Genomic DNA, 16,625 nt, shown 5'->3' on the forward strand with positions numbered 1-16,625 from the left:
GAACAAAAGAAAGAGTAAATTAAGATAGAGTATTTTGCAACTCACATGTTGCTCAGGGTCATGAGATCTGTTGCCTACCATATGGGAAGGAAAGGGCTCATCCCCTGTTACTTTTGTGGCCTGTTCCCTGCTGCTTCTGTTTTCTACTTTAGGGGAACCAAATATCCTGCTAGCATTTTGTCTTGTTAATATTCCACAACAGCACATTTGCTGGTCCACATAAACCTACCTAATAGGTCAAACTTCAGGGGATTCATCTTTCTGTACAGTGTGCAGAGGTATTATCCCTCATTGACACAGTATGGGTTTCTTGCGCAATATTGCTGTTTTTATAAATGTAAAGAGAGATATGTACACTTTAGGTCTTGTTATATTTTCTGGGTCTGATTTACGGAAAAACAGCTAAATAACCACAATAATAAATCTATCTAATGCAAAAGCATGTTTGAAATCACAGTATGTGGTTTGTTGTACAGTAAACTTTACCAAAAAGAGCTTTCTAAATGTCAGCTTTCATTGAAATACTGTGAAGAAATCCTTTGGGAGCTGTAAAAAATGTTGCATTATAAATAAATGTACAGGAAAGTACTTATAAATAATTTTAAAATTATGACCACTGCCAAACTGGTAGCGTGCTTGCAACTCTCTTGAGAACTGTGTTTTGGACAGTTGAGCTCTAACTTAATCAAAGATTTAACTGAAATTTTTTCCTATATGGAAGATTCACTGCTACTTCCAGCTCTTCAGAAAGCTGTTCACGGTTGTTGTTTTTGTTGGTTTTTTTTTCAGTTTTGTTTTGTTCTAAGTTTAAAGAACACTTAAAAGTTTGGTTTGGATAAAACTAAGCAACCATCACAGAGCGCCTTAGGTCATCCAGGCCAGTTTCATCAGGGACAGTCTCTTGTTCATTTTGTACCATCAGAAGTGATCACACAAGCCTCCAAAAGTATGAGGATGCTTCCTGCTTTATCAGGGCTAAAATCAGGCATTATAACATCAGGTCCAGCCACCGTTCTGTTTAACAGAAAGCTCCCAGCTACAGGCCCTTTATCAGCATTCATTTCTGAATGTATTTTCTATTCAAATACATTTTTCAATGAGAGAATTCTTCTCTCAGCTGCTCGGAAGTTTGGCCAATATGGTATGCATACAGGTATAAGTGTGTATATAAATTAACTATATGCAAGCTTAGCTAGGCTTTCTGGAATTTTGGCCTGTTCTGCCTTAAGTGTTGCTGTTGGGAACAATTGCTGAGCCTCCTTACATTAGTGAGAAGGGTGATCCAAGAGGAACAGCTTCGTAGAACAAAACAGATGGTACTGAGGACCTGATATTCACCCTATATGCATTTTGAAGGATTTCACTTCAGACTTGCTCTAGTTTAGTCCCAGGGATGGATTACCAATTATCAGTTTAAGCACTTTAAAGGTGATCCTGGAGCTCTTTTTCTCACTTTATTTTCATCTGGAAGGCATCCAGTTCATGAACTTCAAAACAGTTTGGTGGTTTGAAACAAAGATTGTTACTCAGAAACAATTAGTATACTCATTTTGAAAGTGTCATACTGATTGAAACTAAAATGCTAATATAGAGGAAACCAGAGAGACACCCGTACCCCAGTTTTCTTAAGCCTTTAATGTTAAGTTGTTTGAAGTTATATTAAAGGCTCGGCTGTAGCTTCCTTACACGAGATCTCACTACTTGCTAGCTTGGCGCACTACTCAGACGGGACATAGGTGGGACCACTGTATGAATTCTGAGTCTGCATCTGTGTTTATAATCAGTTAGATTCACAGAAATGTTAAATTTACTTGAACAAGGATAAATATATTCAAGTAAATATCAATGTATATTGTAATAGAGCTGTAATTTTAACAATGAATAGAAAACCATATTGAATTAATTTGCATCACAAATGTGTGGAATAAGTAAAGGAATAAAATAATAAAATCTACAACAGAGATGAACAGAATAACTAAGTAGTCTGGTAAAATAAAAAATCTATAAAGGACAAGTAGATAGTATTCCTGATTTTATTCTTGATATAGTCTGCATGGAGTGCTAGTTTTAGCTGGACTGATTTATAGTATGGCCTATCATATGATCAAATGAGTGAAAACCTTGGTTAACTGAAATCTATGACTAAAAAGAAAACTATAAGTGAAGCAACATCAATGAGGAGAGTAGACTTCGGCCTGTTTAGGGACTGACTTGGAAGATTCCTATTAGAGACAGTTCTGAAGAGAATTCCAGAAGAACTAGTTAATTTACACTGATTGCCTCTTGCAAGCTTCAGTGATCCATCACAATGAACAGGAAATCAAGAAAAGCAGGAGACCTGCATGGTTGAACAAGGTGCTTCTAACTAACCTGCAAACTGAAAAGGAGGTAGAAAAGAGCAGAGAGCAGATACAAGTGACCCGGGAGGAATACAGAGACACTATGGGATGTGCATGTAGGGATGGGGTTAGGCTAGTAAAAGCGCACCTGGAGTTGAATCTGGCAATATGAAAGACTAAAAGAAGAGCTTCTACAGGTATCTCAGCAGCAAAAGGAAGACTAGGGAAAACGTGGGCCCACTGCTAAATGGGGCAGGACCCCTCGTGACAAAGGACATGGGGAAGGCCAAGGTACTCTATGCCTTCTTTGCTTCAGTAATGTGGACTTGCTAAAAGATTTAAGAGATGACAGGAGTAATTCAAAGAAGGCTTGTGAACAGAAGATAAATGAATACACTGACACTTTACTGGCTAATTCTGCAATAATGTAAAAACATCTCCAAACACTCCTGCTCCGTACCTCTACATACTTTAACAGTATATTAAAGCATCTTTCCTCCAGAGCATATCTTCACTTCTACTAGGAAAGGCAGTTTGTAAAAACGGAGCAGAGACAGCAAAGCAGCAATAGGAAGAAACCAGACTAACTAACACTGCCTCCTTTTCTGAATTTCTTTATGTTCCTAGAAACTAGCCCATCTGATAGAGCTGTTCTGTCTTGCAACAAATGTCTTCCAAGCCCCAAAGTAATTTTATATTGATGTAATATTATTTTTTCACTTTTGTTTCTTACGTCTTCCTAGCCACGTGATGATTCTCCTCCGCTTCTTTTCCCCTTGCCCAGTAGGTTTTGTGATGAGAGAAATACCTCAAAGCTGTGGAATCTGTTAGCTGTCTGCACTGTCGTATATCAAAATCTTACCGATCAGCTTGGTATATCATGTACCTCTTCCGCTACAACTGATGTTCTTATAAACCTCTTAAAAGCACACGTTCCTATGCCTAATGTCTTTCCCTCAGTTGTCCCTACTTGTTGACTCCACACTCCTTTTCCTCCTCATATTCGTAATGTTCTCATCTGTTCCGTAGTGCCTATCTTTTTTTTTTATTGTATTATTCCTCTATGACAGATAAAAATTTAACTGAAAAAAAATTATGTGAATTACCATTAAAGCTGCGGATTTCATAGCTTATTTCCTTCCTTCCCCGTCCTTATCCTCTGCTGATTCTTTCTTTTGTTTTGCTTTCTGTCATATTATTATAGTTATATGTAATGAAACTTTTTGGGGCAGGGATTATGGCTAATTTTTCTGTTTGTATAATATCTTAGAGTACTGACAGATTAAATAACAATATCTAGGGTAGGCAAGGTAGCTTAAGAGAGGAAAATAAATTTCAGGAAAATATGATTGCCTTCATAGAGCATTTGCTCAGAAAGAGAACTGCTTTTGTTTTATCACCAAAGTATAATGATAGATCTCCCACTAACTTTAATATATGAAGGTCACAGAGTAGAATTTATTTTAGAGTTTAAAGTTCTTGAGATGTGTTCTCCCTAACCCCTTCCATAAAAATCCCCTTTTTCATTTTGAAGAGCTGCAATGGATTTGATTTTAATTTTAAGCATAAATTGAAATGGTAGAAGAAGTGTTTTTGCAGCGATTTTGAAAAAGAAGACTTTTTAATACCTCAGCAGAATGACCTGCACTTCATTGGGTCCTAATCTTTGTTCTGCCTATCTTAAAAAATAGTAGAAAAAATAAAATTTGTTTATAAAAGCCTCTGCAAACGATAATTTAAAATTTCAAATAAATATTAAGAAATCAGAAAAAAATAGTGCAGATCATTTTCTTCTCTGCCATAAATCAAAGTGAATCCACTGAAGTCAATGGAATTATGACAAATTTGGATAACTGAGAATCCTTAAGCGAAACTGAAGCTCAGATAGGAAACATCAGCAGTAAGGTCACAAATCCATTTGAATGATAAATTTATTGCTAATAGCATTTAAGTCGATAGGCAGATTTTTCAGAAATTTATTGTTTCCAAGGAAAATAATGTTATATCATTATATTTTGCTTCATCACTAATTATGAACCAATATTTCTCAATAAAAGCAAATGGAAATGTTGTAGAAAGAGTGTTTTCCAGTTGGACCATGAAAACCTGAGAAGGATAGTTTTGCTTAAGATGCAAGCTGGACTTCTATTTTACACTGCCTTCATATACTGCATGGTAAGCACATTCCCTCCAACAATTATTTTAAAGATTAAAAAAACAGACAAATTTGAAAGACTATACTTCATTTATCATATTAAGCTCATTTTTTGCAATTTCCTTACTTACAGATGAAATTTATCAGGGTATCTTTCAAGTGAGAGATTAGTGGACAGGAAAAAAGATAGAAAGAGAAAATTAGAAAGATTCCATAAGATAAGATGAGGAATTGCTGGTCTGGACAAGACGGGTCAATGAGGACTTTGCCTTAAGTATTTACAATAAGAGGAAAAAATAAGAGAGGAAAAGCACAAAGAAGAAAATTTTAACATCAAATAATCACAACACAGAAGTTTTTTTTTTTGTGCATAAGCACAATGAAAAAGTCTGATGGTATAGCTCTATTTCATGGCTGGCTTGATTTTAAGTAGGTCATTTTAGGAACACTTAAAATAGGATAAAATGAAAGGAATTTTCTTAAATATTTCAGACATACAGAACTGCTTTTCAACCACGGAATGGGTGATCAACACACCAAATGTGGCAATTTTGATATTCTTGCTTCATTCCTACAGAGCATATACTCATGCAGTTGATATTGCTCACAAGTGTTTTGTTGGAATCTGGTCCCCTTTCTTTTCTGTAATTCATCTGAGATTCTAAGACTGAAAGGAAGTCGTGCGCTATCAAATGATCTGTTAGCTGAAACACCACCACGGCTTGCTTGTGACTATATTTAGCCTACAGTAGTGTCTTCTGATATTTATTTTGGCCCGCCTTGTTTCTCTGCCCCCTCCACCCCCAATTCCTATACCCCAGCTGATGCCTTTTCACTCCTGCTGAGCAGCTGGCAGCACTGACTCCTGCTATGCCATGAGAGTACCTGACTCTGCTCTTTGCCATATATCTCCCTAGGTATATGAATACCTCACTGCTGACGCACACTTCAGTAGTTGGAAACCACTGACACAGAATATAGATATATACGCACCTTCCATTTATGAGCGTACTCTGATGCTTCAGGCTCCTCAGACGCAAGTCTGCATTGAGCCAAGGTGCACGTTTCACCATTGCAGGGCCTTGGAGCTTGCCAGCTTGTGGTGCAAGGCTGTCCCTGATCTGACTGGCTCATAGTGTGGGAGGAAGGTATTTCCCTACTCCTGAAAGACCATGGAGACTCATTCCTTTTAAGCCATATATACTTTCTAAGCTTCTGACTGATGAGCCACTTACACCATCCTTAAGTAACTAGTGCCAGTTACTCTTCATGCTCCGTGTTCCCTATATAGAATGATATAGTTAAATACGCACACACACTCTTGCACATACACACCCACGCACACACTCAGACCTATATATATGTAGATAAAAATATAGAACATACATTAGCACCTCAAAAAATCTGCTCACAGGGTAAATGCAGATAACAGTCATTACTGAAAGAATACTGTTTTGTAAAACACTTGTAGTTTTATTTCTCCTTTTTTTCCCCTCCTTGGCTCTCTTTATTTCTGCTTTATTTTGCGCTCACCTCCAAATCCTTCCCTTTTTTGAGTCTGTCTTCCACATCTTTTCACTCTACTCTCAATTTCCTTATTCTGTTCCCTGTTCATAACTTTTACGACCCCACCTCTCTGCCAAACCCAGGCTGTTCGTGCCAGTGCTGCCTCTGCAGAGACTAACAGAGTAATCTCTCTGCCTCCAAGCAAGACACTAAATGTTTTCTGCTCTAGAATGCTAGAAGACTGACAAAAAGTACTGTGAGAGACATTTTCCAGTATTGTAGCCAAACTTAATAACCATTGCAAGGTTTAGTGTGAGACCTGAGTTTTAAAGCAGTCTGAAAAATCAAGTTTTGAAACAGTGAATGGCAGTATTACATAAAACCCAGACTTGGTATAGACACATCTTTGGCACAGGTAGGGGTTTGCTATTCTTACCTTCAAGTCATTTACCAAGCCTAGGAGAGTTAGTATGGTGCATTTTAGTACTCCAGAAATATTTAAATACAAAGAGATCACAAAATGATGTTCAATTGTATAGAATACTGACTGATAATGAGACAGATTAGTTCATGTTATTAAAAAAAAATGTTATGTTTTCATTACAAGATAACTGTGAGTACTTAGCCTACTGTACATTTTTGGAATCTACTTTCAAATGTCAAGATTCACTATAAAATATTTACACAAACCAATGTGCTGTTGTCAAAATTTATTTAAAACTTTGTGTTAAAAAAAAAGAGAGAAAGCTGAGTTTTTCAGGTGCCATACAAATGACTACTATATGGGAATCTAGATAAAACAGATTGGAAGATTTACAATATTATCAACACCCTTTCCTCCCATGTTTCTTTTAAATTTCTGATAATACCTGCTCTTTTGACATAATCTCTTAAAATTCATTTTATTTTATTTGCATTCTTTTCTTTTTCAGTGCATACTCCTATCTCCAGTTCTTATTGGTATGTTCTTATTGTTATCATATTTTACTGTCTGGGAGTACTGCATCTCGAGAACCTAGATCTTAGAGGTCATTTCTTATTTTGTACTAGGACATATATTATTGTTTAAAAATTATTGTTGTCACTTGAACCATGCTGCTTTAAGAAGTCAGACTGCCAAGTCTGTATGTTCAAAATATTCATGTTGGCCTGAACATATTCCCTGAAAGTGAGTGGTGAAACTCCTGTTCATATCAGTGAAAATAAGATCAGACTAGATGCTTTTAGAAATAACTGAAACTCTTTAGACAGAGCTAATCTTGTTTTAAAGAAGAAGAAAAGTTATTGATATTGCAGCTATGAAATAGTTTCATTTTAACAATGCTGGCAAGTCTCCTTATTAGCAAATTTCTGACTGCAAACTCATGCTCAAAATGTACAAGGGCTTGAAACATTTATTTGTGGTATTCAACAAATAAGTTCCGCTTTTTTACATCAAAAATTTGTTCTGTTATCTTATACTGCCCTTATTTTTGTAAATCCATCTGAAAAAGTCAAAATTAAGTTCTTTTTGAATTTCCTTAGACAATTTTTAATTCTATGTAATCCACACTGAAACCACAGTAATTGTGCTCTAGGCATTTTAGTAAAATGTGCTTCATATGTTTCCTAAAGAATCTATTAATTTGAATGAATAACTTCTTTCAGCTACAGATTTTCAAGATTTTTTTTTTTTTTTTACTAAAATTCAATCACACAGTGGCATCCAGTGGGAAATGTAGATGTGCGTTCCCAAGAGGCGTAGCTATTGACATATGTATCAGCTACGCTCATTTTATCAAGGGACGAATGCTAATATTCTATGAAAAATCTAAAATATTTTTCTAACTTGTAATAAGTTACAGTATGACAGACTTATTAAGCTAGTTCAATCTTTGCAGCTCCAGCTAGAACATGACTTCAGTCTATCTCTGCTTTCTTTAGTTTTGCTGGGCTGTTTTCTTTTCACAATTTAAATCATTATCAGTTGCTAACAGTTGCTTCTGCTACTGCTATCTTCCCTGAACAAAAGGTACATTATTGATACAACCTACTCACGTGATGATGAGAAATACAGGTAATTAATGCCCTTGAAACCTAATTTATCGTGGACTGAAGGTACACACATACATCGTGTCTCACTTAAGTTATATTCAGGACCATTTAACTGTAAAAATTATTAAGAGTTAACACTTTAAAATAAATAAAAAATAAAATCTTCCAGAATTCTACAGCAGAAGAGGCAATTAAAACATAAAATATCTGAGAAACATTAATCTTTCTAGGCTCAGGTCCTTCAAACTTGCTTTATATATGCATACATTTTTCCCCCCCCGCAAGAGGATTTCCGCTTGTAGGAAGCTCTCTACTACTAAATATTAATCTAATCAGACCATGGCATTATGCATAAATTAACTGAGAAAATAATATATTTAAAAGAAGTTATGTGACGGTTTTTAATTTTTAGATATCCAAACAGAGTTTTGCCAGTTTCCGGTTGAAACTGAAATAGCCCCAGTGTTGTGTCCAACCTGCATAGGGAATTATGGCTACTGCGTATCTAGAAGGTAGATTTCTTAGCCTTGGTTTACATCTGTAAGAAGCCAGGGCTTGTCTGAGGTTAATCTAGGGAACGCCCGTTTGGTATCGGTACACACTCTATTTCCCTAAAGGAATTTATACATGACAGTAAAATAAGGGAATCCATTGCCACTATACTTATGGACAATAAAGACATTTTATTTTGCCAGAGAGGAACTCAGTTTGCTGCCAAGAAGAGATAGAGGCTAGTGGTAGATGAGGACAGAGAGGTAAATATGCATGCATAATTGCAGTCTTTATCAATTAGTGCAAATTTTAGTGGTATCTAATTCTTATTCCTCTTGTAGAGGACTCAGTGGATTGGTTTTCCTAGAGATTTACTGGAGATAAGTAGAAGGTCCAGTCAGTAATATGAATTCACGAAAAAATTGTCATTGAAAAGAAAAGCATGTGAGGAATGAGTTTTAAATGGAGAAAATCAGTTAATACAGTCTGTTCTGTAAAGCAACACTGATAGATAAATATATGATTACTTTAGCAATAGAAATGCTGAATCTATACTCAAACCTGAAACATTTTATTTAAATTTTAAATTTTTATTTAAATTACTGGGAAATGTTGTGTAAGTATTCTATTTCTCCTTTTCTGAATTATTTCCATTATTTACCTTGTACGTTATATTGTTCTCCCTTCTTTGTATGCACAATCTATTATCTGCACTGTATGCAAAATTAATTGTAAACTGAGGTAAGAAGAGATACCCTATAATATTCTCCCATCTTCAATAAATTAAAAAATACATATCCTATGTTCCATTTCATTTAGTTGTATAATAAAGGTCTATTTATTCCTTGCTACTTTGAGTCATGTTTTCCCAGACAGTACTCTAGATAACGTCTTTTTTAGAAATTCCTGATGAAGGCTTAACAAAAAGCTAAAGAGGAAACTTAGAATCAGGGAAAATCAAACCACTGGTTCTCGCCCCTGCCCCAAAACAGGGAATATTTGGCTTGCAGGCATCCTGGGGATTATGTTTATGGTGCAGCATTCTAGCAGCTTGTTAATACTCTGATGCAATAACAGGAACCTATAGATTTCCTTGAATGTTTTGGGAAAAAAAAACCTATTTAGCATAAATAATCATAAAGATCTGATTTCTATGCATAGGAAGGTCTACATTTTCTTCTGCATCCGTTTTTATACCAATTTTCTGAAGACTGCAAGCACCTTCAAGCACAGAAAAAACAGAAACTGCACAAACATGAAAGGGGATCATAGTCACCCAGTAACACAGTGTGGCCATTGTTAGTAAAAGGCCAAATGTTTTCCAATGAGTTTGCAAGGCTTCAGGACTGAGGCTTGTCAGGCTTACTTTGTCTGAACTAGTCTTGACTGACCTGGAGCTTTGTTTGGTCATCCTGTAACTATGGGTTTTTGTTTTGTTTATTTGTTTGTTTGTTTTTTCTAAAGACTACATAGCTATGTCTAATTTGTTTTGTTTTTACTTATCTTTGCATGGTACAACATTAGTTTTTATTTTATGTGGAATTAAGTTCTTTTTTTTTACCATAACACTGTAATATGGAGAAATACGTATGATATCAGAGGCCTTGAGTAGAGACACAGCATGTGGTAAAGAGAAGTGGCTATAAACATGCTAATGCTTAATTAAAGAAATTCAGATCTGGAGCTGAAAAAAATTAATTTTAGGCTTAAAAAAAGAGAATACAGAACAAGTACCTAACCAACGTAAAATTCACCATATATATAGAAAACTTGGATGCAACATAAGTTCAGACAAATGAAGAAAGCGCAAGGTGGTAAAGCATATTTGCAAATGTACAAAAATGATCCCTAAGGAGGGAAACAGTGAGCATAACACCAGGGAAAAGGGTGGATAGTAGAAACTGCATGTACAACAATTTTAACTGTATTGTTACTGAGACGTCTTCTGTATAGTGATTCTTTATATTCTTTTTATTTGTTTGTTTGTTTTTCTTTTTATTTGTTTATTTTTTTAAGGATTAAATATGGATTAGAACTAAGTCTTTGATCAGATGGTTAAGGTTCCAGTTATATGTAAAACCAAACATTTATTATTAATATAAGGTGTGCTTCATTTTTGCCCATAACAAGATTTGGAGCATAACAATAGGGTGCTGCTATGTAGGTGCTATGGCCGACCTAGCTAGTGTATAACAAGGATTTTAAAGGTTGCTTATATAGAGGTAGACTCTGTCTACTCTCCTTGCAAGTGTGTCTCCCACATATAGCATTTCCACAGTAACTTTGTAAGGAGTGATATGAATACCTGTAGGGATAAGGGAGGCAGACATCAGTTTAAAGCCAATAAATAACAAAGGTATATGAATAGAAGAAAAGTGCAAACGCTATTAATAGAATTCTCTTTTCTGTTTTAGTGGTACTAAAGAAATGAATGAAAACTTTTGGGCCATTTTGGACAATTGCATCAAGAATCATATATTGATCTGAAAGAGCAACAGGGAATTTCTCAGTGTTTTTAACTGACAGATGAAGGTGATGAGGGGAACTTGAAAGCTGAGTATTCTGCTAAACATAACTTAAAACTTACTCGCTGTAACAGAAAATATGGAGGAATCAAACTCCCTTAGAGATAATAAGTTATTGTAATGATTCCTCTCTTATCAAAGCCAAACATTAAGGTAATATCATGTAACCTGAAAGTAAATGTTAAAATACAGGGAAAAAGAATCTGTCTAGAGAGGTTGTTATAGTTTTCTTTTTTCTCAAGCTATCACACTTTATTCATGCTGAAATAACCCGTGTAGGATTTTGGAGATGAATAAAGAAAAAACAGGATTAGTTTCTATTAAGAAAGAATGGGATATTTGAGATTCAGTCGTGCTATTGCAACACTTGTTTTTTGACATTTAGGGAAATGTTTTCCTTATTTCTCACCATTAACCCGATAATTAAAATTGTTTCTAGTAAATAAATAAAGTAAAAAAAATGTCTATTTGCATGATAGAAAAGGAAAAGCTCAGTTTTGGACCGTTCTCCTTAATTCGGGAAAATAAAAACCTACTCACAGTTTCATTTTTAGGTTATTTTAGTTAACCATCTTCAGTGTCATTATAAGGACGAGAAGTCATATTTCTGTTTAGTCAACAGAAAAAGAAAAAAGAAAAAAGAAAAAGAAAGAGGAAACTCCGGAGAAGATTCAAAGCATTTAAATCCAATGTCTAAAGCAGCCTGACGCATTTGACTGAGAACTTTCCATAAAGTTTGCTTTAAGTAAGCAGACTTTGCCCTCTCCTGCTCTTCTCTCTTGCTTTCTCAGAGGAGTGGAAAGTCCCAATCTCCGAAGCACTAGCCTGTCTCTCCAGCCCAGCAGTGATCTGCCACCAGACTTTATCACAGCTCCTGTTTCACTTTGTCTCCCCAGCTGCAGTGCTGAGAGGCCATGAGATTCTTGAACTGCTGCTCTTAGGGGAGTATTTCCAGGTACTTCCATTCTGAGATGGGGACCATGATAGCTATTTGATATTAAAGTTCAAATTATGATGGGGATTGAAGGAAGGAAGGAGGGAGAGGGGAAAAGAAGAAGGGAAGGAGGGAAGAAATTAATTCTGAATATTTTCAGTGGGCAGTTGTGCTCTTCGCCTTTGCATTCTAATCTTACTTTTGCAGCAGAAGCATTGCCATCTGTATCTCATCTTCGGAAGTATTGCCATCTGTATCTCATCTTCGGAAGTTTGTCCCAATATTATATTATTTAGGCAGGTTTTCTCTAATGAAATGGCCACAGTTTCTGCGGCCAACCTCCTGCTCAAAAAACAGTTGCATGATTTATTTCTCTTACTCATCATAACCTAATTGCTTTCCACCAAGAGCTAGTTGACAGAACTGTCAAATTTCTTCACTTCCTTCTGTTAGCCTGACTCACTGATTCATCATCTGCCTTCTTCAGATACACTCAGCACTATTTCTGACAGCTGGCCAGCAGGAAGACCTGTCCCATTGCCAGCATATTTTTCCCTCTTCATATCATTTCCTTTTTCTTTCCAGCTTTGTTACTGAGCTGGGTTTCTAGGTGTTTAGCTGACTGGCCATAATCTGTGAGAACAGCTGATAGAAATATGACATGAATTTGCAATGTATTCTCTCCCTCAGCATACTCAGCGTTTTCTCTTCAAAACAGTAGCCAGCTCTAAGTTGGGCAGCAAGTGTTTTACTACAATTACCCTCCCAAGGCTTGTAATGACAACAACAATATCTTGCTATAGAGTAATCTGCTTGCTTGAGTTCTTTTATAGCAGGGTTGCAAAAAACTTGAGGAACAAGGGATAATTCTCCTCCTCTGCAGGAGAGAAGAAACAGTGTTGATCTGTTTGTGGGAGCATAGATATATAGAAGGAAGAGGGGGAGTTGGATTTGCAGGATTTTAGGTCTAATAGTCAAGAATTTTGACTTTTTTTTTTCTTTTCCTTTTCAAGAGCTTGAAGGAAAATAAAATCAACTGTCATTTAGGTATTATCCTCTTCACTTTGTGGATTACAAGCAGGAGATATCCCCTACACAGAGCTGGATTTAAAGAATATATTTAAGCAACATTTTCAAATGACTCCTTTGTGCAAGTTCACTGAGATAACATACAACTGTAAAACAGTAAGCCCCCAAACACCTAGACGTGTTTGTGAGCTGAGTCAGTAAGCAAGTTTTGAAACAATACAATTATACCTGTCTGATGGAGAAGAGTAATCCACAAAGATTTATTTTATGCTTCCTCACGAACATATCTGATTAATTTTTGTTTACCTCTATTCCCCTTTGTTGTGTGTTCTCATAAATTGTATTCTTAATCATTTTTACATCTTGTGCTGTACTGTTGCTTGCATTGTAAGGAAGTCATATTATTTATTATACAGTTGTAACTGAGATCAGAATCTAGAATCTGATCATATTTACATACTATGTAATATATCTCCTTATGACTTGAGAGCAATAGTATAAAATATTTAAATAGATGAAAGTGAAAAATAAAAATATGTAAAAGTTGTTTATTTCTTCCTGGAGCAGAACGAGGGAGAAATAAAGGCCAAATTACAGTGCTGTTAATAGACTTTACTGTAAGGGACATGTGATGTACAGCATCTAATGACCTTCATTTTCTGTAATTATTTGGAAATCCAGGTACATGAAAGCTTACTTAAATGCAACTTAGATAAATAATTGTGTTTAGGATTAGAGGCAAACTAGGATGTAGACATTCAGCCCTTGAAAGCTTCGACAGTGACTTAGGCACAACAAGCCGGTCAGGAGGATCCACCCAAAAGAAGTGGAGAAGAGTCTCAAATTCTTTCTTGCATTATTGAATTCAGGGCTACAACTAGATACTGTTGAGAACTTAGGGCCTTTGCTTGCATGTTTGAGAAAACTTAGAATTATAGAGTAACAGTAAAGATAGGCAGAAATAAACATCTGAAGGTCATCTAGTGCAACCTCCTGCTCAAGAAATAATCTGTCTTCAAAATCAGACCTGCCTGCTCAGATCTTTTCTAGCCAACCTCTGAAAATCTCCAAGGGAAGCACTTCCACAGCTTCTCTGGGCAATCTCCTTGAGGTCTTACCACCTTCCTGATGAAGAATCCTTCCCTTCTTCTGCTGCAGCACTATGAGCACTTGATCCTCCACTGTGCATCTCTGGGAAGGGTGTGGCTCCATCTTCTCTGTAATCTGCTTTTAGATAGTAGAAGACTCCTCTTCAGCACTCAATTAGCTTCTTCTCTGCAGGCTAAACATACCGAGTTTTCCTAGTTTCTCCTTGTATTTCATGTGCTCTAACTCCCTAATCATCTTGTTGGCCCCCCACTGGTCTTTCTAAAATTTGTGGATACTACTGGCAGGTCCCAAATATGGACACCATATTCCCAATGTAGTGTCGTGAGTTGAGATTGTTCTATCGTAATGAATCAACCTTATTTAATGTAACTCTCTGGCTTGGCAGATTAATAACTGAATTAGACTAATAGTTCTGTAATAATTTACGTTGACTTGGACAATAAGTATCTCCTAGCCCTTTCCTTTTGTCTCTTTGGGAAGCCCATGAGCTCATATAAACTTTGAAATCTTTCTTTGAATAAAATTAACTGCGATCAACCAAAGACCCAGTAGGAGAACTGAAGAAAGCAAGGAAGAAAAGCTTCCTCTTACCTTGAAATGTAGCTTTTGTTAGCTATTTCAGTTGCCGCATGCTATACCCGTCTATTAAACTGTGATCGCTGTTTTAACATTTTCATTATCTTTATCTTATTTATTAGTAATTTATTTCAATTATACATTGTCTCTTTTTTATATTCATGGTGTATATTATACTGTATATTATACATGTGTATTATACATGTATATTATGTATATTTCAGAACTTTTAGGCTGCCTAGGTTCAGTACTTCAGACAATTGTACTCCTCTTTAATCCAGTATATATTACAAAATCATAATTCTGATTATTTTAATGTGAAAGGATAATGCATCCATGGTCCTCTTTCCCTTTTTGTATGCTTGTCTAGAGGATAGAACTCTTGACGTGGGAGTAAAAAACACCAAGATTCTGGGTGTTTGTAACAACACAAGCATACATGTTTCAGACACCATTGTGCTACACAGCCCAAATGAGACTGCTCTTTATTTTTCTAATGTAACCAGAAAGACAAAATTTGCAGCGCTAGAGAAGGGGTATGGAAGAGGGGACCTGACTTCAGCCTTTTGATCAGGGTGATCATCATTTATTCAGAACTTCTTGCATCCCCAATACTTGTTCCCCAGAATGTCTTCCTTTCTGTTTTTGGCCAACGCCCATCTAATATATGATACACAAGCAGTCTTACAAGGAGTACCTAAGGCTCCCCACTCCTGCCTCACTGACCTAGCTTCAACTGTCAATTCTGTCATTTGACAGCATGTGTCCTTTTACATAGAATTACATCTTGAAATAAAAGATTAATTTTTACATGTGTACATATTTTACATTTATTTTCTAACAGTCTTTCCAATGGTTCACTTGAAGCTTTTCCAGATAGTCAGATAAGCCAGCTAAAAAGTTATTTTCAAATAGCTTGGCCATAAACTATCACAATGAATATAGCCTAGCATTCCAGAACAAGCTTTCGGTATTTTCATAAACATAATTATGTGAGAAAAAGTCCCATCAAATTTTAGATCTGTACATTTGGAGCTACTGAGCAGATGTTACTCGCATTTCATTGGAGAAAGAGAGCTTCCTTCAGGAAACATAACTTTTTCTTCTTTCTCTCTCTTTTTTTTTTTTTTTTAATTGGAATCTCTTAACCTTTTCTTGATCATTATTCTAAGCATATATAGTAGATTTTAGTCTAAATTCAAATCTCCTCTTATTTCAAAGTTACTCTTTTACTCTCTTGTTTATTATTATTATTATTTTTTATGATTTACTACCTATCTCTTGTTTTCAAGGCTAAACCCTGCAGAGAACTATTACTGGACTGAGATAAAGAGACTAGACCTCTCTGCAACAAGTTACAGTTAGTTCCTCAACGTAAGTCAGTATGGCTTTTGCAGGAATATAAATTTTCTATAGAATTCAGTGGAACATAAAGAAATTAAAGGGGTAGGGGAAAAATGAAATAAAAGAAATAATTGAAAGAAAAAGTTAAAAAGTAATACACAAATAGTTCGCTATGAATTCACGAAAATTATTCTCAAGCAAGATATATAGAAACTACACATGACTAACTTGTTTGCAGGAAGTTTTAAAACTGTAAAAAAACGCTGACCTCCAAAAGAAGCTCAGCTACATTCTGTAAGATTATTCTTTTTCATTTTTCTGGCCAATTTTCTGTGAGTGAAGTATGATGCTGATATATAGCAAAACCTAGATACTATAAATGTTTATTTCAAATTATCTCTTCCTTTACTCATCACTTTTTAATTAAGTTTGGAATACCGTAAGAACAAGCAGAATGTATTCTCTAAACAAGTAGAACATTTCATTTTTCTGAATAGCCGTTATTAGCTGATTTTTACTTACGCAGATGATAATGAGCTTTCAGAATTTTTATAATGATCTATTTATTTTTAACAAAATCA

Source organism: Struthio camelus, chromosome 1 (assembly GCF_040807025.1).
Source record: "Struthio camelus isolate bStrCam1 chromosome 1, bStrCam1.hap1, whole genome shotgun sequence".
NCBI lineage: Eukaryota > Metazoa > Chordata > Aves > Struthioniformes > Struthionidae > Struthio > Struthio camelus.